General features: G+C 37.7%; 1 protein-coding gene across 2 annotated transcripts in view; it reads left to right on the top strand.

The window, feature by feature from the left end:
• The first annotated feature begins 6,186 nt into the window (after positions 1-6,186).
• Positions 6,187-25,780, top strand: part of fhit (fragile histidine triad diadenosine triphosphatase) — a 281,381-nt gene continuing 261,787 nt past the window's right edge. Inside the window, exons 1-2 of one of the 2 annotated variants that reach the window (XM_052569249.1) lie at positions 6,187-6,223; positions 25,269-25,325. The gene's annotated coding sequence lies outside the window, so the exon portion shown is untranslated. Of the gene's footprint in view, positions 6,224-25,268; positions 25,326-25,780 lie in introns of those variants that run through there. The other variant, XM_052569250.1, reaches the window with a different exon arrangement.

Below are 25,780 nucleotides of genomic sequence, written 5' to 3'. Positions count from 1 at the left end.
TAGTTATTATTTATAGTACATATCTGGAACATTTTTCAGTGTTATAAGTCACCTTTGGCAATGAGAAAAGACTATATTGCATGTTGTTGCCAACATTCAATAGATTATTTGACATCTCAGTTCTTTTGTGAACAATTCAAAAATACACGCTCTACATATCATTCATAAGCTTAACCCCGTTCTTAAGCTCAACATTGCTTTTTTAATTGGATTTTCTAAACAAATACATAGGGCAGCTATTTATTTTTTAGTCATGTTTGTCTTTATACTATTGTTACATCCTGTCCCAACCTATCAATCAGTCCTACTTCCTATTTTTCATTGAAAAAGGATAAATTAATCAGTAATACTGATACAGGAGGAACTACATTTAAAAGCTGCTTCTTAAACTGAAGTGTGCTGTCAGTAAAGAACAGAGGAGATTTTTATTGGTTAGGACAGATTGCTCTTCTTAAGAACTTGACTTGGCAGCTCTTGACAATGGACAGACATTATATAAGAACAACAAAAAAAGAATTACTCAGCAGTCCCTGGCTAATTAATTACAAATAAATACAAAGAGATGCAATAAAACTAAAACGTTCACTTTCATCATTTTCTGTAAGCATACTGACAAAGCACATGGTAAAAAAAAAGTATTTTATGAAACTATTGTAATGTAAAAAAAACAAAGTGAAATAATCGTTAACCATTTTAATATATATACAATTTTACACACTCTGTGACTGTCCCTTGCTGATGCCATAAGTTCCTCCCCAACCAACCATTTTGTCTGTAATCCTATTTATCAAAATTCTATATATTTGGTTACCAAGGCGACAACAGCATCAAGTATGCTTAAATTGAGACATGTATGTGACCAAAACAAAGAAAAATTAAAGCTGCAAGCAGCGATGAAAGGGTCCTCGCACCCGGGCTGACCACCACCCGGTGGCTTTAGGAAAACAGCTAATGGTGGGCAATCACATTTAAAGTGATAAATATAGAAGGAATGTGTCAAAATTATTTATATGTGACAAACTTAATGCGCTATGACTTGAGCGCTATGACTGTAAATGAATGTTTAGCATGTAGATGTCTTCAGACCAGGACTTTTATCAAACCTGTGAAATTTGGTGCGGATTGAACATGCTATTTTTTTTGGTTAGTGTAAAACATTAAATGTGCTGTTGCCAATTGGTGGCGCTATAAATTATAACTGAATACTGGCATGTAACTATTTGCAGGCCAGGACTCTTACCAAACATGTGAAGGTAGGGGGCAGGTCGGCATGTTTAAGATAGTGTAAAACAAGTAATGTCCTGTTGCTAGCAGGTGGCGGTATGATTAGGGTGACCATATGAGCCATTTTCCCAGGATGCGTCCTTGCCAGGATTTGTATATTGCCTAAAATATCCAGATTTTGGCTGTTTGTGTTGTCCAGATCGATCATTGTATAACATACATAAGAGCTATAGAGAACAGAGCAACGGCATGCATTCAAATCACTCTCTGTGTACTTTGGTGTCATACAATGATCGGTGCGCAGCGACGCTTCAAGTTGAATGAACAAACAATCACCTAACATGTACATGTATTTGCATTGCTTTGATCGTTCTCTGTAGATCTCACCTTCTCACATGGCACGATTGGTTGATTATGTATCCATACCTGCATGTTATTGGTCAAACTACTTTGGATGTTTTAGGCAATATAGAAATCCTGGCAAGGACGCATCCTGGGAAAATGGCTCAGATGTCACCCTAGGAATGATTATGAATATTGGCCTTAAAGCTGCAGTAGGTAACTTTTGTAAAAAAATATTTTTTACATATTTGTTAAACCTGTCATTATGTCCTGACAGTAGAATATGAGACAGATAATCTGTGAAAAAATCAAGCTCCTCTGGCTCCTCCCAGTGGTCCTATTGCCATTTGCAGAAATACATCGCTCCTGGTAAGAAACAACCAATCAGAGCTGCGGTCCGTAACTTTGTTTGTGTTCAAAATGTAGAAAAAATTTGTCTAATAAGCGAGTACACCATGAATCCATTTTCCAAACCGTGTCTTTAGCTTGTCCTGAATCACTAGGGTGCACCTATAATAAGTGTTTATATTCGGACTATTTTAGATTGCTTCGGGGTACCGCGGCGGAGTAACCCAGTACCTTCTATTATTCTTCATAGACATAAACAGAGAGAAGTAGTTCCGGCTACAATGTTCTTCCGCAAGACGCAAGCAGTTCTGTTTATTAACCGCTAGAGCGTCAAAGTTACCTACCACAGCTTTAAGATGTGTTCAGGCCAGGACTCTGAGTTACATGAATGGCACTTAGTGTTGCTATCATGTCTGAGAATATTTTCTAGCATGTTTAGCACACAATAGAATATTTTACTGTATTTCTAAAAGTGCATCACAGTGTTAAACATGTCACTTCCTGTTGCCAGTTGATGGTGCTATAACTATAACCAAATATGAGCATTTAGATTTCTTCAAGTCAGAACTCTTATCAAACGTGATGTTTGAGGCAGATTGGACATTGTTTGCATGACTTACAAAAACTTCCTGCTTGTTGGCATTAAAAGCATGCTTTAGCACTTAGCTAGTGTTGTTAGCATGTTTGAGCATGTTTCTAACATGTTTTGAACACAATGGCATATTTTACTGTGTTGCTAATAGTGCATCACAGTGTTAAACATGTCACTTCCTATTGACAGTAGGTGGTGCTATGACTATAACTGAAACTTGGCCTGTAGATGTGTTCAGGCCAGGACTCTCCTCAAACATGTTCAGTTTCGGGCAGATTGGACACTGCATGCCTGAGTTACAGCAACTTTCTCTTCACTGCATTAATAGCATGCTTTAGCACTTAACTAAGTGTTGCTAGCATGTTTCAGTGTTTTTTTCTAGCACGTCGACAGCCTATTTAACAATTGTTGACGCTTTTTAAAATGTTCCTAGAAGTCCATAACAGTGTCAACAATGACACTTCCTGTTGTCAGGAGGTGGCGCTATAACTATAAATGAATATAGGTATGGACATGTGTTCAGGACAGAACACCTATCAAACATATGAAGACTGGGGCAGATTGGACATTGCTTGCCTGAGTTACAGCAACCTCCTCTTTAATGGTGAAACATCAAATTTGTCAAACCGCCAGGGACACGCATTTTGACAAAAACTCATGATCTTCGCAATTTAATGCCACAAAGGCTTTAAGATAATCCTCACCAAATTTGAAGATGATCCATTTAAATCTGTAGGAGGAGTTTGTCAAAGTATGAGGCCTGGAAATGGCAAAAATGGCACACAAATCGTTCAGGAAATTAAAAATAACTGACTTCCTATTGGGTTTTGGATTTTCTATCAATAGAAAAATGGTTATATGTGTGTACTAATTTTTGTCAGTTCTTCTGATGTGAAATGCGATTCACTTTGGAGAAGAAAAAGACATTTCAATAGGGTCCTCACACCATTGATGCTCGGGCCCTAATCAAGATGAATATCAAGTGAACCAAATGTCTGTGTGTCAATTTTCAGTAATGCGATCACCGCTTAACCAATCAAATTGGGTAAAAAGCATGAAAGCATTTCACAAAATAAAATGCATTGCAGAGCGAGGAAACAAGACTAAGGAGGTTACTTTTGGTATGAAACAGAGTCTCTGCTTTCAAATTTTGTAATTTAGGAAATTCAAACAATAAATGTTTGTGGCTTTTTAAGGGAGAGTTCACTTCAAGAATGATAATAGGCTAAATAAATGGAGATGTTGCGCCTTGTAGGTATTTTATGAGTGAATCTGTTAAAAAAGATTATGGAAGAGACCAGACATGAGCTACTCCCACAACTATGCCTACAGTGACAAGTACTTATTACAACAAAAAGAAATATGAGCAATATGAATTGCCTAAAATCATCTATCAGACAACAAAGGCAACAAAATAAAGGCTACATTTTGTAATTTATTTGTAGATGTTAGCCAGCTAGCTAGCTAGTTAGTCTAATTAGCATAGGCTACCCATACCTTTCATTTTAATTTTGTGCATACAGTAGAAAATCGTGTAGTTAAACTTAAATATTTCATTTTATGACTGCTAGATTATAGTCCTAGTCATGTTCTTTTTTTCAAAGCACATTGAGACACTATTTGGTGAATTACAAGCAAGCAGTGATGTCACTGAAATGAAAACATTACAGAAGCTTTTTTATATTAAAGAAAATAAAGTAAAATGAAATAAGCTGTTAACTCAAACACAAAAATGTTTCATGGTGTCATTGTTGTTAGTTAAGATGTTCTAAAAAGGCTATTTCAAAATACTGCATAAACATAGAGGGCTAATACACAGGCGTTAACTTGTGATTTTTACCTCTAATATTGATATTTTTCAGCTCCTCTTTGCATTGCTTCCTGCCTTTTTTTTTATATATATATATATATATATTTTTTTTTAGAACTGATACTTTAAGAGCACATAAATGGCAAAACTATTTTAACTGCATGTGCCATGCATAATTAATGCATTATGATGATGTATTATTATGTCATGCAGAAATTGTTTAAATCAAGTGGCAACCTCCCGCTCTCTCGTAAAGCCCATACAGAAGTAACTTTAATTCGTCAACTGGCCTCTTGAGGCGAGCTGCAAAAGGGAGTCAATCCCATAGACTCCCCATGTTAAAATGCCAAACTTTACAGCAGAAAAAAAAAGTTTATAGCCTGGTTCAAATTTTATTTATTTATTTTTTAATAACTCATCCGTTTAAATTATGTTAAGCCTTAAAGTTCTGCATAATTAAGGGTGTGGCCACTTGATTGATAGGTGGATTGCAATTGCTGTCACTGCTGTTGAGCTAGGTGGGCGTTCAAATGGCCTGTCAATCAAAACTCTCGATGAAGAGTCATTTTGTATGATTTTGTATAATTTTGTTTGTATGTTTCACTATTTAAAAATATTGTGTTGGAGCTCCACATGACTGTTTTTTTTTTTCCTTATTAAATTAGAGACTTTATTATTATTATTATTGTTTTTTTTTCAAGTAAGGAAATCATGTTAAATGGATTTGTTGTCATATTAAAAGAAGAATGTGGCTTCAGCATCTGTTATTATTATATTAGTATTATTATTAGGCTACTATAGCAATGGCTTCCAGGAATCCACCTAAACTGACATATATTTGCTGTCGGAGCCACTTGAATTAATATATTAAATTTAAGAATGGCGAGCTAATGGCTGCCGAGGGGAAATAACAGCTGCCAATGAGAGTGCAGCTTTATTATAAGTCATTCTGTCATATCCAGATGTTGCCCCATTTATCCAACATCTGCATGACAGTAAATCAATATCCCACTCGATACGAAGCGAGCAACAGACAAACCCTAAATATGCCATTCATGCCATTTTTCACTGTAGTCCAACTCTTAATGTCATATGCGGTATAACAATAACTCTGTCCTTCGCTTTACTGAAAATTTATTACACATAGCTATAAAAGGCCTCATAAACTTTGCAGCTGCCAGCACACTATCTTTGACTCTTTTTAGATTAGTACAAAATGTCTTTGGTGGCTAAGTTTAACTAAGTGTTTAATTAATAGTCATGTAATGTTCCTCAGGGAGGTTTTCCCCCAGATTTAAAGCTAAATCAGCTGTCCATTCTAATTAAGTCAGCTAATCAATTTCTCTACAATAATCAATCGGTTCACTGCATATGGAAAACCTAATGACTTCTGAGATACTACAAGTAGCCTTTGGATGTCTAAGCTTGATGTTTTTATTGACGACCTACAGGAAGTCAAGACCTGAGTTGTAAAACCACTGGTTTAATCAAACAGAAATAAGACACAGGGTTAAGTATATGAACACCACCATCCTGAGGTAAACAAAATAAATGCATATAATAACATATGCATAACACATTTAAGTTCTGCCTACTCGTGTTTTAATGTGAGATATGGTGGCCTTTTATTGTTACATTCCACATTAGTCCATTTATTGACAAAACATTTGTATGTATAGTTATAAGACAGCTGCACTGAAACGTTATGTAAAACAAAGCAAGCGTAGTAAATGACTAATAAGTTAATATTCAATTGTACATCCAACATCCTGCATGTATTCGACAGCAACAACAACATAATGGGAAATGTAGTTTTATGGCGTGTTGGACTGCTCTCCGCGAGAGCTTAAAAAACTACGCTTCCCACAATCCCCCATACAGTCAGCGTCTCCTCCTCGACACGGAAGGTGAGTGCATGTGCTCTGTGTGGACGGTGTGAGATGTCATTTGGGTGGTGTGATCACAGTCTCTTTAAATTTGTGTTTAATAATATGCATGTGGTGTTTATGTAAATATATTGAGGTGATAGATGGTTTATGTAACGAATTATGTCAGCGCGTCAGGCGAATGTAAACATATTACTCTTTATTTTGTGACAGCGTCATGCAAATCAGGAGTCGCATGTGATGGTCGGAAAATATGTCTTGCTCAGCAGTATGAGGTGTGAGTTTAATGAAAATAATCTAATATATTCAGACATGCTAAGGCTAAAGTGAAAACGTGGTGAAATGTCAGTTTATTATTTACTATTAAACAAAGCCTCATGTATACTGTATAATTGTTTTCTTTTTTGTATCGAACGATTTATAATAAGTATTCATCTATTTATAATGTTTTCAATGATTTATTATTTATATTTAATAATAGGCCTATATTTTTATGTTTTGTATTGTTTTAAATTCTTGTTAGTATTATTACTACTATTAATGTTTATATATATATTTTATTATTATTCCATATGAATAATATGAATATTATTCCATGTGAATAAACGGCCCCAGTAACTTTCAGTCTTTCCCCCCCCCTTTTATTAAATAATATGTATATTTTTATGTTTTAAATATATAGGTTTACATGTACTTGTACCTTGATTTTAGTAAATAGGACATTCAAGCAAAAGGTTATAACGGTCGAGTTTAGGGTTGGTGTTTGTTCCAACAGTTTTTGACCAATCAATTCCCACGATCCTCCTGTATGTAATTTCTCAATAAGGTAATTCAAATGAATTTGCTAATGAATCATTTAGACTGATTGGTGAATCATTAATATAAGAGTAAAAACACTCACCAGTCAGAGACGCTGTTAATTGGTTGCAAGCAAGTTTTACTTTGCACAAGCAATATTTAGCAGGTGACATATTTCAATGAAGAGCATAAAGAGAAAAATGAATTCCAATTGCAATGACTTTGCCTGGTTTGGAAAACATCATTTTAAGATTTTCTTCTAAACCTCATCACCCTGGCTCATGGATATGATCGGGTTTTAAACCAGGTGGTTTATCGTTCATTTGCTAGTTGTTTCCCAATTTTGATTGACTATTAAATGCGATCATGATATGTGCAGTATATTGAGATGTGTGCTGTATCATGTTGTAATTAATGGTACCCAGCCCCACTTTATATGTAAAAGCCAAAAAAAGAAAAGAAAAAGGTCTTATTGTGAGTGCAGTTTTCTGGTAGACGGGGGGCCAAAAGTTAGAGAGTTTAGGTGTGACAGTGGGAGCAGAAGGTGGAACCGGGTGTCCAGCTGCATTTTTCATTAGACTAACTTGATTAAATGTATTTTAATTACCTCTATCTCAGCGGTGCGTTTGAGAGATATCACATGGCTCCTCCTTTTAATGTCTGCCATCTGTCTAGACGCCCTGAGAATATAAAGAGAGAAATGGACCCCAAAATCTCTGCCTCTTACCTCATCTAATACTCTCATGCCCACTCATGAGTAGTTCCTCCAGAAACCTTTTTCCAATATTGAGTTTTCTAGCCAGTTGATCCGATCCAGTTGATATCTTAACATCGATGGAAAATATCTGGATATTTGCATCCTGTGGCAACCGTGGCCTACTTATTTAATGGCAAAACTGAAACCCTTAGAGATCCTTTTCAGCTGAAGATCAGTCTCCACATCTGGCTCATGCCAATGCAAATGAGTAGATTAAATGAATAAAGTGGTGAAATGTGGCCTCGGTGCTCTTTGACTCGCTCTCGGAAGCGGTACGTGGAGATATGCCGACAGATATGTATAATGCAAGAGAGCGAGCATCAATTATGCACCTCTCATTCATGCCACAGCAATACCTAATTGATTTGATTCTGTTTGCTTCATGTATAATTGAGTAGGCACAGATCCTGTGTGTGGCTTTCAGACACTGGATGTTGGTGACAGGTAGGCCGTGCGTGATGCAGCTTTGAGATGGGACAGATCTCTTGTCTGTCATGATTGCATTTGGTCTCTTACTGGTCCAAGTCGAAAGAACCCAACTCAAGAGTCTATGGCCCACTTTACTCCTGGCATTGATATGTTTTGTGAATGCGGATTGTACATTTTCTTACCAAATTAATCAGGTGTGTTTACAAAGAGCAATAAAATACAATAAATTCATCAATAATATGATCAATTAATATACCTATTGCAATGGATTACTTTTAAAAGTAACTTTCTCCGACACTGCTCATATGAGTCAGTGTAACCTTCCTAACTTGCTGTTTTTGACACTGACTGTTTACAGAAGTGCACCAAAACAGCTTTGGGTTTCTTTTCTTCTCTTCACAGCTTTTCCCAAAGTCCCCACATGTACCCTTGATATCAGTTGATGGGGGGCTTCTATGCCCTGACCTTTAAAGGTGAAAGGCCCTGCTCAGTCAGTCTGTCCCCTCTCGGTGGGAGATGCGAATGCTTTGAGGAAAGCAAAAAGAGGAGAGTTTATTATCGATGACAGAACATAGACACCCTTGAAGCTCTGATTCTGTCACCGTGTTTCTGTCAGGGTGGCTTGGGGTTCAAGAGCGCTAGTCTGGATCAGAACGGCTACTCTGACAGCGTGGCCCGAGCCAGAGGATTCGTTCTCAGTACAGAGGTCAAAGGTCAGCCTGTCAGAGCAGTGGGGGGAGGGCCCCTGGAACTCCTACTGGAAATCAACTCCTCTCTGCTACAGACTTTTCATACATTTACATGAAGTCGCATGACTTGGGGCTTATTTCTGCATTTCAGGTTCAAAGAGAGTGCAACTGGGGGTTTTTTCTGGGTAGAATGAAAGAAGGTGAATGCGGAACTTCATATTGCAAATGAGTTTTGCCTCTACTCTATAAGGTTTCCACTCATCTGGAACTGTTTTTCATTCATTAGAGGTGTTTGGTATGGCAACAATCACTATTAACATTGCTCTTAATTAGGGTTACAGATTTAGGTCAGACTTTTAAAAGCATTAACCACATTTGGAGGTGGTCTTGTAGTGATTTTGATTTTGAACAAATTTGAAGACGGCAAATGCAAATGTGCATTCAACTACGTATTAAATATGTAAAGAGATTCTGCTGCAAATAGTCATTCCTGGTTTAGTTACGCATCATAAAAAAAAATATTTGCTTTTTCTTTTTCTTCTCCTCTCATGATATTAAAAAGGAAATAGTTGCTATAGGATGGAAAAATAGTGATTTCTGGATTTTACTGGGTTCTAATTTGAAAGGGATAGTTCAACCAAAAATGAAAAGTACCCCATTATGTACTCACCCTTAAGTCATCCTACAGTAGGTGTTTATATGACATTCTTCATTCTTTCAGACGAATACAATCGGAATATTGTGAAAAAAAGTCATGGACTTTATTATTATTATTATTTGTTTTGTTTTTGTCCAAAATGTCTGTGAATTTTGATGCAATATTTGGCGATTTATGAGCAAAATGGGTCATTTCTGATTTCATGTTGTTGCCTTTAATGTACCGTAGTGTGCTGGTGCTCACTGTCTGTGAGTAGCTCTTTGTGTCTGTTGTCGTGATGCCAATCCCAGCATGAGGCTAAGTGGATGGTGGTGACAGTGGCAAAACTACAAAGACAACCAGCTCCATCTTTGTTGAAGTGTTCCCGTAGATCTCCTTTAATCCTTCTAAATACAAAGAGCTCCCTTCCTAAATCATGTCAACACATGGGCAACTCTGGTTTCCTCAAGTCAACAGCAGATATATGTGTTGGGAGAGAGAGCAGCAGACGAATAGCATTGTCAATCTGATGGTCATGGTGAAAGGGATTACAGGGTCTTGAGGGACTAGTGGACGACTGGAAAATGAAGGAAGTCCACAATCTTTGCCTGTCCTTTAACCAGCGGACATGAAGAAACCAGCCAATCCTTTAAACCGCACACACAACTCCAGTGTATTTTTATACAACATCTAAAATATCATCGCATCTCCAAATGTGAAACAACCGGGGTGTATTTCTAGCGCTGTGACTTCCTGACCTCTTTCATTGTATCTGTTCATTGCATCATTTGTGTGTTGTCCCTTGAGTTGCGCCTGGTCTTTGGGTTTCATCAGAATATTTCATTCTTAGACGTGTTATATGACTCTGGGGGAAGGGCAGTTTTGTGCTACACTTATTCACTGGTTTGTCTTCATCCTCTGTATGGCATAAACTATTTTAGTCACTTGAAATGATTGCAGATATGACCTTGGTTGGGGAACAAAGACAAGACTTAAAATATTAATAGAATTATGGGCTAATAGGAATATTTCTAATTTCGGTTCTGTGTTGCAGTTGCAGGGAAAGTTTGTAAAGCCATGGATTTCTCAGTAGAAAATAAGAGCCCATAATAAAGGAAGACATAATAATAACATTGTAGTATAGGAACCATTTCTCACTAATAAGTAGTTGCTTATATGCATGCCTGGCTGTTTATTAGTACTTATTAAGCACATATTCTGCGTGACCATATTCTATATCCCTAATACCCAATACCTAAACTAACCTTGTGGACTATTAATAAGCAGCAAATTAAGAGTTAATTGAGGCAAAAGGCATAGTTAATGGTTTGGTAATGGCGAGAATTGGACCATAAAATATAGTGTGACCAAAATCTTATTAAAATCTAGTTTAAATTATATGCTGTTGAAATGTAGGCCTACTCTTTGAGTTCAAGTAAGTTCACATGGTTTTCATCATATTTAATGCCATTTTCAAGAGATGTTTCATTTTAATAACTCATTTTTTTCTAGGCCTATTGTTTAAAGGGATTTTTTTCACCCACCATTCGTTCATTCAAGGTTTGAACAGCAATTCAAACTCCATTAACACCCAAACAATGACACTTTTTCTTGTTCTTATTGAACACAGGGTGTAAAACGTTGGCAGTGTGGGAAGGAAAAAGTATTGAACTCTTGGATTTCATTACTGATTGACCCTTTTTTGGCAGCAATAACTTCCTCCAAAGATTACCCGTGATTCAGACCTGAACATCAGTCAGAAGGAGTTTTGCACCACTATTTTAGCAATTTTTGGGGATTTCTGGTGTCCACTGCCCTCTTGAAGTCATGCCATAATTTCTCATTTAGGTTAAAGTCAAGACTGGTCACCTCGAAAAGGTGTATTTTCTTCTTATGGAGCCGTTCTTAATGTTTTCTTTGGCTTTCGGTTAACCCAACATCTGTTGAGCCTCTAACCTTACGTTCTCCTGCTGTGAAATGTCAGATAAACCTGTGAATTAATTTTTCGTATCAACGATACTAAACTTTCCAGTCCCTCAAAGCTGACCCCTAAAGGCTTTTTGATTTGGTTTGATTAGGTTGATTTCCAATGAACCTTGTCCTTGTTTAGTGTTTTCCATATTGTAGACACAATAACAGAACACAACTCCATTGATTTTCTCTATAGGTGAACTGATTTTTAACGATAACTGATAAACCTTGCTTGCTTTCAGGTCGTTTTTCAAAATTCAGGTACTTGCATAACATTTATAGATACTGACAAAACCATTAAGAAGTAAGGAAAAACTGAAGCAATCCATCTCGATTGCAATATGCAAATGCATATATTCAGATTAAGAGCTGCTGCAGAAAAAAAATATATAATAAAGTAATCTGTATCAGCAGATCTTGACTATTTAGGCCTAATTGTTCGATTATCTATCTATCTATCTATCTATCTATCTATCTATCTATCTATCTATCTATCTATCTATCTATCTATCTATCTATCTATCTATCTATATATATATATAATATCACAGTTGTGTGTTATAGACTACATTGCAATAATTTGGAACAGTGCCCGCTCAAATCAGAATTTAGATTTTAAATTGCTATTCAGTGTTCTTTTGCACAGCACAAGCTTTCCATTTCTTTGTCCAGTTATGTCCATAAAGAGAATAGTAGCAGACTGCATTGTCATATTTGTGCATTATTTCTTGCTGCTGGTGCCAGTGTCATGCCACAGTGAGCAATGACAGGAAGTATCAGCCCCAGTAAATGCCACTTTACTTTATCACGTCAAGACTGCATGGCCGCAGGCAATAAATGCAGAGCTTTCATAATAACATTCCTTAACATGAATTCATTACTTATTTGATAATGGAAAAACATACTAATTATATTGATAATATATTAACTGAAATGTAATGAAAATATGATCTGACCAAATTAGGCCAGAGGGTAGAGTAAATACGGCTGCTCTTAGCCTTCCGCCTGAGCGATTGAAGAACTCATTTGGAGGGAACGTGGGCTGGGATTGTGTTGTGCTGAGTGTGTGTTGATGCTGATAGGACAGGACTGCTCTCTCCATTAGAGGACCTGTATTTTCCCCCTACACCCCCCATGGACGGTTCCTGTCAGCTGCTAATAAGTTTAGCTGTTTTAAAGTTTAGATTGGTTTGTTGCAGTTTTATGAGAGACACCATTTGTCTTCTTCTTCATTTTACCTAGAGTCTGATTTAGAAACACAGCCATAGGATTTTGAAACAATGCGAGACATAACGTGAAAAAAAAATTGTGAAGAAATTTAGACATTATAGTTGGATAATAGTGCAGAATCTATTATATGTTTGTTTTTTGTCTAAGATTATTGTCAGCTGCTTTTTATTTGTAATTCAATTGAGGCAGTGTTGTTTAATATTAACTTTAAAGGACAGCATCCAAATATTTAACTGTCCAATTACTGACATACTTGACCATATCTTTAATGGAAAAAGTTGCGTTAACAAAACATTTCTGTCAACTCCTGCATCTCCTTTTTTTACGAACCCCTTAGTGAAAGCTCAATAGGGTTCGGAGGTTTTTTTTGCTTTGTGAGTTTTTTTTAACTCTTGCAATTTTTGCTTTCTCTTTAAATTTCACATTTACTGTAGCATCGCCACTTAACTAGCATGGCTACTTCTAGTTACAGTACCTTTATGCCTACACGGATTGTGTGAAAGCAGAAGGCGATGGTGATATCATCCAGCTTAATTCAGTTCAGGTTTTATTCTCATCTGATGATGTCAGTCAATGCGATCATATAGATAAATTACTGAAAGGTAAGTCAGTGGCACGGACCCCAATCACTATCAAGTGACAGAAATGGAAGGAGAAAAAAAAAACCCTTGGGAGAAGCCAGGCTTAGTCGAGGGACCAGTTCTCCTCTGGCCTAGCTGTGATTTTGTATAAAAGAAACTCAAATTTTGTCACTGTGACTGTAAATTTTCTATGTCACAATTACCTGGTTCCATATCAAATCTGTTTTTAAAGGCCTTATAAGTTGTACTTGTTACTCGAAGGTTGCTGGTTTGAGTCTCAGGTCCAGCAGGGATTGTAGCTGGTGGGATGTGAATAATCAGTGCTCTCTTGACCCTCAATACACCGACTGAGGTGAGACCCTTCAGCAAGGCACAGAACCCCCAACTGCTCCCCAGGTACTGTAGCATTGGCTGCCCCCCTCCAGGTGTGTGATCACAGTGTGTGTGTTCACTACTCACTGCTGCGTGCACTTGAATGGGTTAAATGCAGAGCACAACTTCAAAGCCACACGTCCTTTCAGTCCCGTCCCTGTCCTTGGAGACTAATTTTTTATTTATTTTTTATGTTGCATGAGTAAATGTTTCATTGCACCTGAATTATTGTTAGACTTTCTCTGTGATGCTAAAGATCTAGGGAGCAGATTGAGGCCCTAGGACGGAGTCAAAGGCTTAGCTGTGATCTGGGGCTTTTTTCACAGATTTAAAACATAAAAGGATGATGAGTTTCACTCTTGAGTTGGGCCCACAAGCTACAAGGCTAGCTCGAGGCGGTGCCAATCTTAAACCGTCTGTTCCTTACCTTGGGTAATAGCAATATTTTAATCAGACTACCCTTGTAAACAGACTTTTAAAATCATTCAGATTTAATGACATCCCGGGCATCCCGGGAAACCGTGTAGATGGGTTCACCACAGGTGCCTCAATGTAATGTGATTAATGTTTAATAATTATTTGGAAATTAAATATTTTTCCACATATGCCATTCCGAGGTTGTTGCAGAGTGACTGATTTCTTGTTTGCTCTTGACAGCAATTTTACCTTTCTTTTAAGAAAATAACATGAATTGAATATTAAAATATTAAAGCATTTGCCAGTTTAAAAGTCTTTCTTTATTTTTCTTTCTTTCTCTCTTTCTTTCTTTTGTTGAAAAGCATTTTATGTAACTTCTGAAACCTTGAAACCAGAACAATGATTCACAGAATACATTTCGAGGAGCTTGACGAGTGTGAAGGCAAGTATTTCAAGGGGGGGTTGGTGAAATGCTCGTTTTCACTCAATATCCTGTTAATCTTAAATACCTATAGAGTAGTACTGCATCCTTCATAACTCCAAAAAGTCTTTAGTTTTATTATAGTTATAAGAGAAAAGATAGTCTGTACTGATTTTTCCCGGAAAAACACGAGCGCCTGGAGGCTTGAGGTGTGGGCGGAGCTAAAGAATCACGAGCGCGAGCAAGCTTTTACGTTGAGAGCGTTTGGAAGCTGTGACATTACTGCGAGGCAAAAAACATCATCCAAAACAAACCATGGCTAACAGTCAGATTCAGCCGGCTGAAATTTAACCAGAGCAGCATCAGCAACGACGTCTCTATGTGGTATGTACTGAAACTGTATATATTTGCTTAGCGGTTTTGGAAAATGACTAAGTTCCACTTTATGTCGTCTTTTTTTTTTTTTTTTTTTGAGCTGTACATGTGGAAAGTGCAGTTTGATGTCAACATCGCATGTTGTTTACTTGATGTGCTTACGCGCCGATTGCTAAGTTAACAACACAGAGATATTTGAAGCAGTTTTACTCACCGCCTGCGGTTCCAACACACGATCGTGACTCTTTTTCGTTGGGACTGCATTATCCTTAAGAAATAAACGATACGCAAATCCGTCGTCAAACTGGGCCTTGTTTGTAAAACAAGCATCTTCGAAATGCAGGGAACAAACAAAAACACTTGCACAACTCCGTTGATGCTCTGTAAAAATAAACTCCATCTTCTGGTCCCTTAATGCTGTTTTTTTTTTTTTGGTAATCTGTGCAGGGTTGTCTTGCCCTGGCAACCAAAAACACACTTCTTTTGTGACAATTCGGTCTCTCGCTCTGATCAGTGAATGTCTGTGCTCTGCTCTACGGGAGCGCGCGCTCTTTCGGCAGAAGTGCCTTAGGACCCATATAAGGAAATTCCGCTCCATCTAACATCACACAGAGCCATACTCGGAAAAAACTTTCCGAAACTTGTGACAAACCGGAAGAGGTATTTTTGGAACAGAAATACTCCTTCAAACGTACAACTTAATTTTTGAAACTTTGTCCATGTTTAGCAAGGAATCCAACTCTTTAACAGTGTAAAAAAACTCAGTATGCATGAAATAGCATTTCACCCCCCCTTTAAAATATCTATCTTTATCTCCCTCTCCTGCTCTCTCTCTCTCTCTCTCTTGCTCTCTCTCTGTTTTTGCTTTAAATGCCCATTTGTTCTTCATTACCTGGAAGATAACAAGTAAACCAAAAAATATCGGTTAAATATGTTTTCATGTCAAAAGCCTGTCTTTAAGTGGAATTCTGATGTTCTAAGTTGAGAATGTAGACTTTAAATAAAATGAAGAATAACCCCAATTTCTAGACAAAAAAATTGAGATTACTGAATAGTTCACTTTAGTGTTGTTTCAAAGAGATTTATTTAAATACCTTTTAAATGTGCAGATTAGGTGTTAAAAATGGTTATATACTTGAGCTATAAATTTATATGCATAATATTTAAAATCCTTGAACTAAAACATTCTTTATCTGTCAGGTACTTTATCCTAATAATCAGAGCGGAGGCAGACTGTGTGGTAGCCAAAACCTCCGCACTTCCCTTAAGCCCAGAGTTATTCACGCAACCGCTTCTGTCATCCACAGAGTCCTCAACTTCTAACTTATCTTATTCTTGCTGAATTTTGATCAAGGTCAGTCGTCATCTTGTTGGAATGATTTTGTTCTAATCCTTTCTTCTTAAGTCAGCCTCAACTGAAGCTCTTACAGAAGCTTCTGAGATGTGCGGTTGTGCCATTTCTGAGGTCATCTCTTTCTCTGTGTTCAGTTTTATCTCCGTCTTTTAGTCTCGGTTCATATAAGCGACAGTGCTTAGTACATCTGAAAGCTTACATTAGATAATGTATCTTGAAACAGCGAAAGTGTCAGATCTGAACAAATTATGACGGTTGATTTAACCCGACCAACGATCTATGCTTTCAGACTGAGACTTGAGTAGGCTCTTTTTAGATTTTGTTCATATTTAGCAATGTGTTATTATGTAAATATTATCTTATTAATATTTAAAGGCATTTTATTTTCATAAAATTTATATATTTATATATATACATTACAGAATAAAAGTTTGGACACACCTTCTCATTCAAAGAGTTTTCTTTATTTTCATGACTATGGAAATTGTAGATTCACATTGAAGGCATCAAAACTATGAATTAACACATGTGTAATTATATATGGAATTAGATACATAACAAAAAAGTGTGAAACAACAGAAAATATGTCATATTCTAGGTTCTTCAAAGTAGCCATCTTTTGCTTTGATTACTGCTTTGCACACTCTTGGCTTCTCTTGATGAGCTTCTAGAGGTAGTCACCTGAAATGGTCTTCCAACAGTTTTGAAGGAGTTCCCCGAGAGATGCTTAGCACTTGTTGGCCCTTTTGCCTTCTGTCTGCGGTCCAGCTCACCCCTAAACCATCTGGATTGGGTTCAGGTCCGGTGACTGTGGAGGCCAGCTCATCTGGCGCAGCACCCCATCACTCTCCTTCTTGGTCAAATAGCCCTTGATGCCTTCAGTGTGACTCTACAATTTTCATAGTCATGAAAATAAAGAAAACTCTTTGAATGAGAAGGTGTGTCCAAACTTTTGGTCTGTACTGTATATGTGTGTATATACAGTATATATATATATATATATATATATATATATATATATATATATATAATATTGCAGCTAAAAAAAGAGAATCCTTTCCATAATGTGTTGTGTGGAAGCCCTTTTGTTTTATTAGTTGCCAACAGAAGTACAGCTCACACAAAAGTCTTGTGGCTGTATGTTTCATATAGTGTGTATTTTATAATTGATCCCGGTGCTGTATTCAGATTTCCAGTATAACTGAATTATAAATTGGATTACATTTCAAAATGATTCACTTCTAACTAAAAACTTACTTGAACTTAAGTTCTATGTAAACCCAATATATTCCTGCAAATCCAGGAAGGATGCTTTCCCTGTAGTACCAAATCATATATTAATGCAATTTTACCCCTCCTCCCCATGTTTTTACTTTGTGTTTAATGTATGTACATTTTAAAGCTCTTGGATTTTGGGAACTTTTTGATGGTTACGGTTCAGTGTCCTCAAGCGAAATCAGGGCTAAATTAAAACCTTGTCAGCAAAGGAAAGAAATCAGTGCTGGGTTGTTTTTAGTTTAGTTTCTCCAGCTCCAGAGCAGAGGTTGCATGCTATTTTTTTGAAGTTTAATAGCCTGTAGGCTTGGACTCCGAGATTACAAATACCCACAGCAGAATCAATAGTCCTCTACTAAAGGGGGTGTTAGTAATACTTACAAAATAACATATGCTGTTTTTTAAGAAGTAACCTTCTAACAGCTTTTCAGCTTTTAGTGAAATCTGAGAACCTTAAATTTATAAGGTTCTTTAAAGTTTTTTTATTTTAAAGGAATAGTTGACCTGAACATTCTGTGGAACACATAAGGAGAATGTTTTGAAGAATGTCCTAGCCAGTCTTTTAGTGGCCAGGTGCTGTCAAGCTTCAAATGACAATCGTAAATGAAAGGGACTATGTGAAACACAGTAGCCTAAGTCTTATAATAAAATTATGGTACTTTCATAGTGCTATTTGTTATTTTTGAATGGCTCACCATTTAGTTTCATTATTTAGAAAGAGCAGAGGGAACACTATCTCCAATCTACAGTAGGGACATTATATGGATGTGGATTTGGAATGGTGTTAGCGTGAATAATGATAACAGAATTTCCTGGTGACTCATTCCTTGGGATTTTCTAGTATATGAAAGAGTTTAGACATTCTCTCAAAGTGAAAACAATCTCAATCGTATCGTCATCTCTGCTAATGTGACATAGATTATTTCCCACTTCTTCAGAGTGCAAGTTATATATTGTGATTTCCAGCACTGCCGCCTCTGCTTAACCTTGTTTTCATCTCTGCGTGTCCTCTTTCTGTCAGTTTAATCAACACATTTAATTACAGACACTTTCAGTCATCTTGTGTTCGTTTGGTTGTCACCTTTGGGAAATCCTGCCATGGAGGGAAAAAAGGAGACCAAAAAAAAGGTCCTTGTCTTCCCCCGGGTGTTGGAACAGGCTTGGTAATAGCCAGTCTCTGCCAGTCGTTCAACTCTATTGCCAGCTCACATCTCCGCAGCCCCACTGGGTTTTTCCAACATTGTCTTGATAAATGGATTTTTGCCTTGACTCGAAAATGTCCTCTTAAGATGGGTGGGATGAGGATGCTTGGGCTTACATTTCATCAAGCCTTAGTCACATCATCAGGGTCACACGAAAATATAGCCTAGATTCTCACATGTTTTCTTCCAGTGATGTATAATGCATTACTACTTTAAAGATGGGGAAATCGATTTCTGGTAGCCAATGTTGACATTTGAAATCACCAAAACAAACATGCCCCTACTTTGATAGCTCCACCCCACACATATGTACGTAACCAAGGCAATGATTCTTGCAGTGAAACAAAGCAAAACCAATGTTACACCATGTCTACCTCTGGACGCGAGTGGTGCGGCGCAACAAAATACTTTAAAACTCATTATACCAGTGATGCTGTCTGCCTTCAGAACTGCCTTAATTCTACGTGCCATTGATTCAACAAGATGCTGAAAGCATTCTTTAAAAATGTTGGCCCATTAGGATAGCATCTTGCAGTTGATGGAGGTTTGTGGGATGCACATCCAGGGCATGAAGCTCTCGTTCCACCACATCCCAAAGATGCTCTATTGGTTTGAGATCTGGTGTAGGGCTGGGCGATATATCTAACGATATGATCATGCGCATCTGATTAGTAAAGCTGCTTCTGTGGTCACCGCTAAACTCGCCATCACCTGCTTATAATTGGAGCGGCTTTTAATAGACAGAGCCGTAGATCGCTGACAAGCTACGCCATATCGTGTTCATTATCGCAGATGAATCGCCTCATATATCACCCAGCCCTAATCTGGTGACTGTGGGGTTGAGATCTGGTGACCATTTTAGTACAGTGAACTCATTGTAATGTTCAAGAAACCAATTTGAAATGATTGGAGCTTTGTGACAAGTAGCCATCAGAGGATGGGTCCATGGTGGTCATAAAGGGATGGACATGGTCAGAAACAATGTTCAGGTAGTCCGTGGCATTTAAACGATGCCCAATTGGCACTAAGTGGCCTAAGTGAGCCAAGAAAACATCCCCCACACCATTACACCACCACCAGCCTGCTCAGTGGTAACAAGGCAAGATGGATCCATGTTCTCATTCTGTTTACGCCATATTCTGACTCTACCATCTGAATGTCTCAAAAGAAATCGAGACTCATCAGACCAGGCAACATTTTTCCAGTCTTCAACTGTCCAATTTTGGTGAGCTCGTGCAAATTGTAGCCTCTTTTTCCTATTTGTAGTGGAGATGAGTGGTACCCGGTGGGGTCTTTTGCTGTTGTAGCCATCTGCCTCAAGGTTGTGCGTGTTGTGGCTTCACAAATGCTTTGCTGCATACCTCGGTTGTAACGAGTGATTATTTCAGTCAAAGATGCTCTTCTATCAGCTTGAATCAGTCGGCCCATTCTCCTCTGACCTCTAGAATCAACAAGGCATTTTCGCCCACAGGATTGCCGCATACTGGGTGTTTTTCCCTTTTCACACCATTCTTTGTAAACCCTAGAAATGGTTGTGCGTGAAAATCCCAGTAACTGAGCAGATTCAGATTGTGAAATACTCAGACTGGGCCGTCTGGCACCAACAAACATGCCACGCTTAAATCACCTTTCTTTCCCATTCTGACATTCAGTTTGGAGTTCAGCAGATTGTCTTGACCAGGACCACACCCCTAAATGCATTGAAGCAACTGCCATGTGATTGGTTGATTAGATAATTGCATTAATGAGAAATTGAACAGGTGTTCCTAATAATCCTTTAGGTGAGTGTGTGTATATGTGTGTATATTGTATGTATGTGTATAAGGGACAAGTGACATTCAGCCAAGTATGGTGACCCATACTCAGAATTCATGCTTTGCATTTAACCCATCCAAAGTGCCCATCCATTTAACCCACACACAGAGCAGTGAGCGCACACACACACCCGGAGCAGTGGGCAGCCATTTATGCTGCGGCGCCCATGCCTTGCTCAAGGGAACCTCAGTCGTGGTATTGCCAGCCCGAGATTCGAAACCCACAGCCCTAGGGTTAGGAGTCGAACTCTCTAACCGCTGGGCCACAACTTCCCCTGTTGTATTCTGTTTATGATCTTCTGCTGATTTGAGTTCTCTCTAGCACTGGAAAGCTGATCCAACAATTTCATGGGACCTACTATTTGCCTTAAGCCTTCTTTTGTTCCGCAGATGTTTTCCTCTTTTTTTTTTTTTTCACCATCTTTATCTTTCTGTCGCTCGGCTTGGCTAATGTCCGTCCTGTGCACTGAACGCTCTCTTTTTCACATTGTGAGTAGACATGCCCCTTACTGCTGATTGGCTACAAGTTTGTTTTGCTACTTGGCCCGAATCAGTTTTCTAAAGCGTTTTTGAAAAATCTCCACCAGTGCACCAATCTGTTTCAAGATGTTTTTGGCTGCGTATTTGGCAACTTCTGTCATGTGACCAGTTTGTGTAAGTTTAAAAATAAAAAAAACTTGTTTCTAAACAAGGGCATATTGCTACTTTCACCTCATCTCCTTTCAAACCAACTCATAATGTTGGTTGAGCCAAATGTTGAAGTTAACCAGATTTTTAGATTCTGTAGATCAGAGTATGTGAGCGCAAGTATTTAATAATCACTCCGTTCCAGCTCCACTCTGGGTTCACCGTTTCCTGCTTCACTGATCAGAAACACTGCTCCGCCTTGGCGCCGTGTCTAAAGTATTTCAGTATGTTTGAAACGACACAGTTCTGTTCAGAAAGCATAACAAAATAACAAGAGAGTTTTAAAGTGGTTTATTGGAACACTAGTGTGCAAACCTTTGTCTTACCTCATGACATGGTTGTCAGCATTAAAAGGTATAATTGCTGCTTTTTGCGGTGCAAATTTAGTTTGAGATAAAATAACATTAAGCTATGTTTTCGTCAAGTTATTTTAACTACAGATCGATGCTTTTCTTACAGATTTCTGCTCATTGAAAATCGGATACAGATGAATTATCACTGTATTAGTCTACATTTGTTTGAATGCATTATTAAGAGAGTGACTGCGTGTGAATTCAGTGTTGTAGTACTTGTTTAAACCGTGCTTTCAGCTGAAAATATCTATATCTAGAAGGAACAAACAAATTCCTTGAACTATTACTTATCAAAGTACATTAATCCATCAAAGTGCATTAATCCATCATAAAAAGTGATCCGCATGGCTCCAGGGGGTTAATAAAGGCCTTCTGAAGCAAGTGATATATCTGTGTAAGGAAAAATATCGATATATAATGACGTTATATTCAACCCAGTTATTCTGCACTGGCTTTTATTTAGTTTATTGCTGTATTGATTGATTTGGGAATTCCAAAATCTGATGATGATCAGTATTCAGATGATCAGGCTGAAGAAGCAAATGGTGCTTGTTTTACAAAGTGTGTTTTTAAAACATTATAAATAAATAATTAATGAATAACAAATGGGTATTATCTAGAGTTTTCTCTTTGATTTTATTGCACTTTTTGGGTGAGTCAGGATGTCAAAAAGTAATGCTAATAAAGTGAAAAATAATACTTGATTAAAAGGATAGAGTTTGTACTATACAACACAAAAACATGAAGTAGAGGGTTAAAAATTCCTTTCAGAAATGTATGCTGTTGAGGTTTACAGCTGCCAATGGTTTACTTTGCATTCGTGTTCACCAAGTTGCATGTGAAATAATAAATGACTCATTAGAAGGCACAAAACACATTTTATAGGTGTCTCTCCTTTTTCCAATTTATTTTTTATTAATTATTTTGCACAAGGACAGCATTTCTCAGCCTTGTCATGTTGCATTTGTATGGTTCTCATGTTGTTGAGAGCTAAGAAAACCTTAAGGTAGTCAACTCGTAAATATTTGATTTTCCCAGTGCTGAAGATGGATTTAATTTTAATTGTTTAAGGAGCAGTGTTCTGCATACATTTGAAAATTTTAACATTTAAAAATAACCAATGTTAAGGGTCTGGGATGTGTAATTCATGATTATGCTTACATGGACAATGGGTGTAATTATTGTGCATGGAAAACAAAACGGCTCTAATTTTCCATAATATATCAGACATGCAAAGCTATGAGAAACTAGCTACCAAGCATAAAAAAATTATATGTGATGTTATAGGATTTGTTAAAAACTATATGTTTACTCAAATCTGTTTTTAGGTTGTAGGTAGCTGTAGGGCTAGTGAGGTTTACTGTCAGTTCTACAAATTTTTTTCCATAACAAAGCCATTTTTTATGAATTCAAGTTCACTATGATGCTTTAAGGTTGTATTAGGGGAGATTGTTTATTAGTTCATTCATTCATTCATTCATACAGACTAGGGTTACCAACTTCAGAAAAGGGAAAAATGGGACAACTCCATATATATTCACTATATGCTGTAATTTATATCCAATGAAAACAAAATTGAGTTGCATCTTCAATCGCGCCTAAAAACGCGTGGAAAACGCTAGGCGCGCCGCTTTCTCCTTCTTTTCAAAGCGCTCGGGCAGTTGCGCCCCTGAGGCATCTCCCTTTGTTAAGCAACCATGATGTGCTCTCTCCATGAAAATGCGGAAATTTCAGCAAAGGATAAATGGATTTGCAGCTCTAAAAATCGCTTGCAGTAGCTCTGCTACTAAATTTATTTCAAAATGGCAATCCATATACAACTATGATCAGCTGTTCCTTCATCTTGGCTGAGCGTTGTTACGGGAAAGGATGAAGCTGATTGGTTAGTTCTTGTCACTTGACCCGCAGTGTGCTTGCGGCATTCTGAAAAGTTGAAATGTTTTTAACTCGATGCGGCGCGGAATGCGCGCCCATAATGGAAGCGTTTTTCCAGGTGCGTCGCACCGCGTCGCTTCCATTATAAGCGCGCATTTCGCGCGCCTACATTGGAAATAGCGAACTTGCGCACGCAAAAGACGCGATATGTGAACGGCCCGGCCCCTAAGGGTGTTTTGTTTCTCAATGAATCAGAGTTCAATTAGGCTCAATCCCAATTCTATTTTATACCCAGAGTGTCAAGGGGTAGGGGGGAAATATTCCACTAAGGATTGGGACACCACTACCATGACTTCACGCACCATCATTCGTCGTCTAGCTCTTACAATACACACATATACTGGTGTGCTGGTGTGCATTAGAGCCTTTAATTATCGTTCTGTATTAATGAGCTGCTTACTGACACATATGACACGACACATAGATCGGAAATCGCGCAGCTCAAACATCCAGGAGGAAATAAACTTGTCAATGCTGCCCCATGACTTTTATTAAATACAGTTTAAATACTGAATCACTACATTATATTTTCCAGCGACGAGAGGATACAATCGCTGTTTTGAAGTAATCTCACTCTAAAAAGATAAACGCACAGACTCGAATACACGCAAATTCCATTTCTCTCTCGAATAGGTAATATTTGAGAACATGGTTTAGCAATTTCTAATTATTGGGGGGATTAGTCTACGTAGTCCCTGATCAGACATGTGCTGTAGCGTGATCATGCATTCTGTAATAATATGACGTTAGCAAATATTAGCGATTTTTTTTTGCAAACATTTCTTTGAGTAACATGACCATTAATATGAACTCACAATTGAATGTAACATAAAACAAATGATTACTTTTCGTAAAAATGTTTATTTATGCCAAAAAAGCTTACATTTATGTGTCTTTTTGTTCACTGTAGCAGCCATGTTTTCGAGATAATTCATACCCCTTCGTTTGAAGTGTGGTCCCGAAAAATCTTCGTTTAAAGGGCTATCTGGCCCTTCCCCTCCAACCAAAAGAGAATCGAGACAGGGGAAAGGGGATGGGCTATGGGGTAGAAATGGGAATTGGGCCTTAATCTGATGGGGGAAAAATTTTATGAGTCACAAACACAGACACTTGCTACCCACTAGCATAACTATGTAACTTTCTGAAAGACTCACAGGACATGTCAAAAATAAAGTGTGATCACAAATGAAGAATTTCCACAACTTGTAGCCTCGTTTTAGTCATTTATTCCTTTTTTTAGGTCAAATGTCAAAATTCTTCTCTTGTTGGTGATTTTAACCAGGGGGGATGCATTAAACTATTAAAACATGTCTTAGTAATCCGTAGTTAGCATGCAAACACAGTTAACATTTTCTAACTCGTTTACCCTAACCTTAAAAAACCCTTCATTCCGTAGGGCCCTTTGAAGTGGCCAATTTTGGAGTTCCTCGGTAATGAGCAACCCTTCAATATTGGTGGCCATGATTAATTTATCCCATTCAGTACACAGCAATGGTTTAATTTTCAAACTTGCTTTCATCCAGAAAACATTTGAAGTAAAGCAATAACCACACCTCTGAATCTCCCTGCTGTCTCAATTAGCAGCCGCTAATCTGAAGCATTATTTTAGGTTCTAATAGTGCCTTAATGAACACTGTTGTCCAGGTTTACTAGCAATGGTGCTAATAGCCATTCCTCTGGCCAGAAGCAGTCGATTCCTGATGTGCTGGCAACTAGTAATGACAGTGTTGATTCATCTCTCTCTCTCTCTCTCTGTGTGTGCATTTCAGGCTCTCTTCTCTCATTAATTACCGAGTTGGGCGCTAGGGAAAGTTCCCTGACTGAAGGTAAGTTTATTTATTACATTGCTTTGACAATGAAATCAGCAGGTTCATTGATTTTTTTTTTTTGTCTCACATTTTTTATTTAACTTTTCTATTTGGTGGACTTTTGAGCAAGTTGATTACAGATAAAACAAGTAGGAGAACTGGTGGCACAATCTTGAATAGTGGTTTTTTTTAGAGGTGAGGGGCTTTAAATGAGCCCAGCAGATGTTCCTGGATGTTGGCAGTGGTTGTAGCACGCTTTGCTTATTTAGACTCTAGCCGTGCTAACTCTTCAAAGAGCAGGACATGTGACAATTATCCCAATAGACTGAAATGATGATGTGATGCTTCTTTCTGTTGTCTCGTGTTGAGTTTTAGTATAAAAAACACTGGATGCATTCAAATTGTCTGTCCTTGTTTTTTTTTTGAGTGATGGGCATGCTTAAAAGTAGGGTAAAATGTGGCTGTAGTCCCAC

Source organism: Carassius gibelio, chromosome B11 (genome assembly GCF_023724105.1).
Source record: "Carassius gibelio isolate Cgi1373 ecotype wild population from Czech Republic chromosome B11, carGib1.2-hapl.c, whole genome shotgun sequence".
NCBI classification, from domain to species: domain Eukaryota; kingdom Metazoa; phylum Chordata; class Actinopteri; order Cypriniformes; family Cyprinidae; genus Carassius; species Carassius gibelio.
The sequence above is the reverse complement of the archived record's forward strand: the minus strand, read 5'-3'. Positions and strand labels throughout refer to the sequence as shown.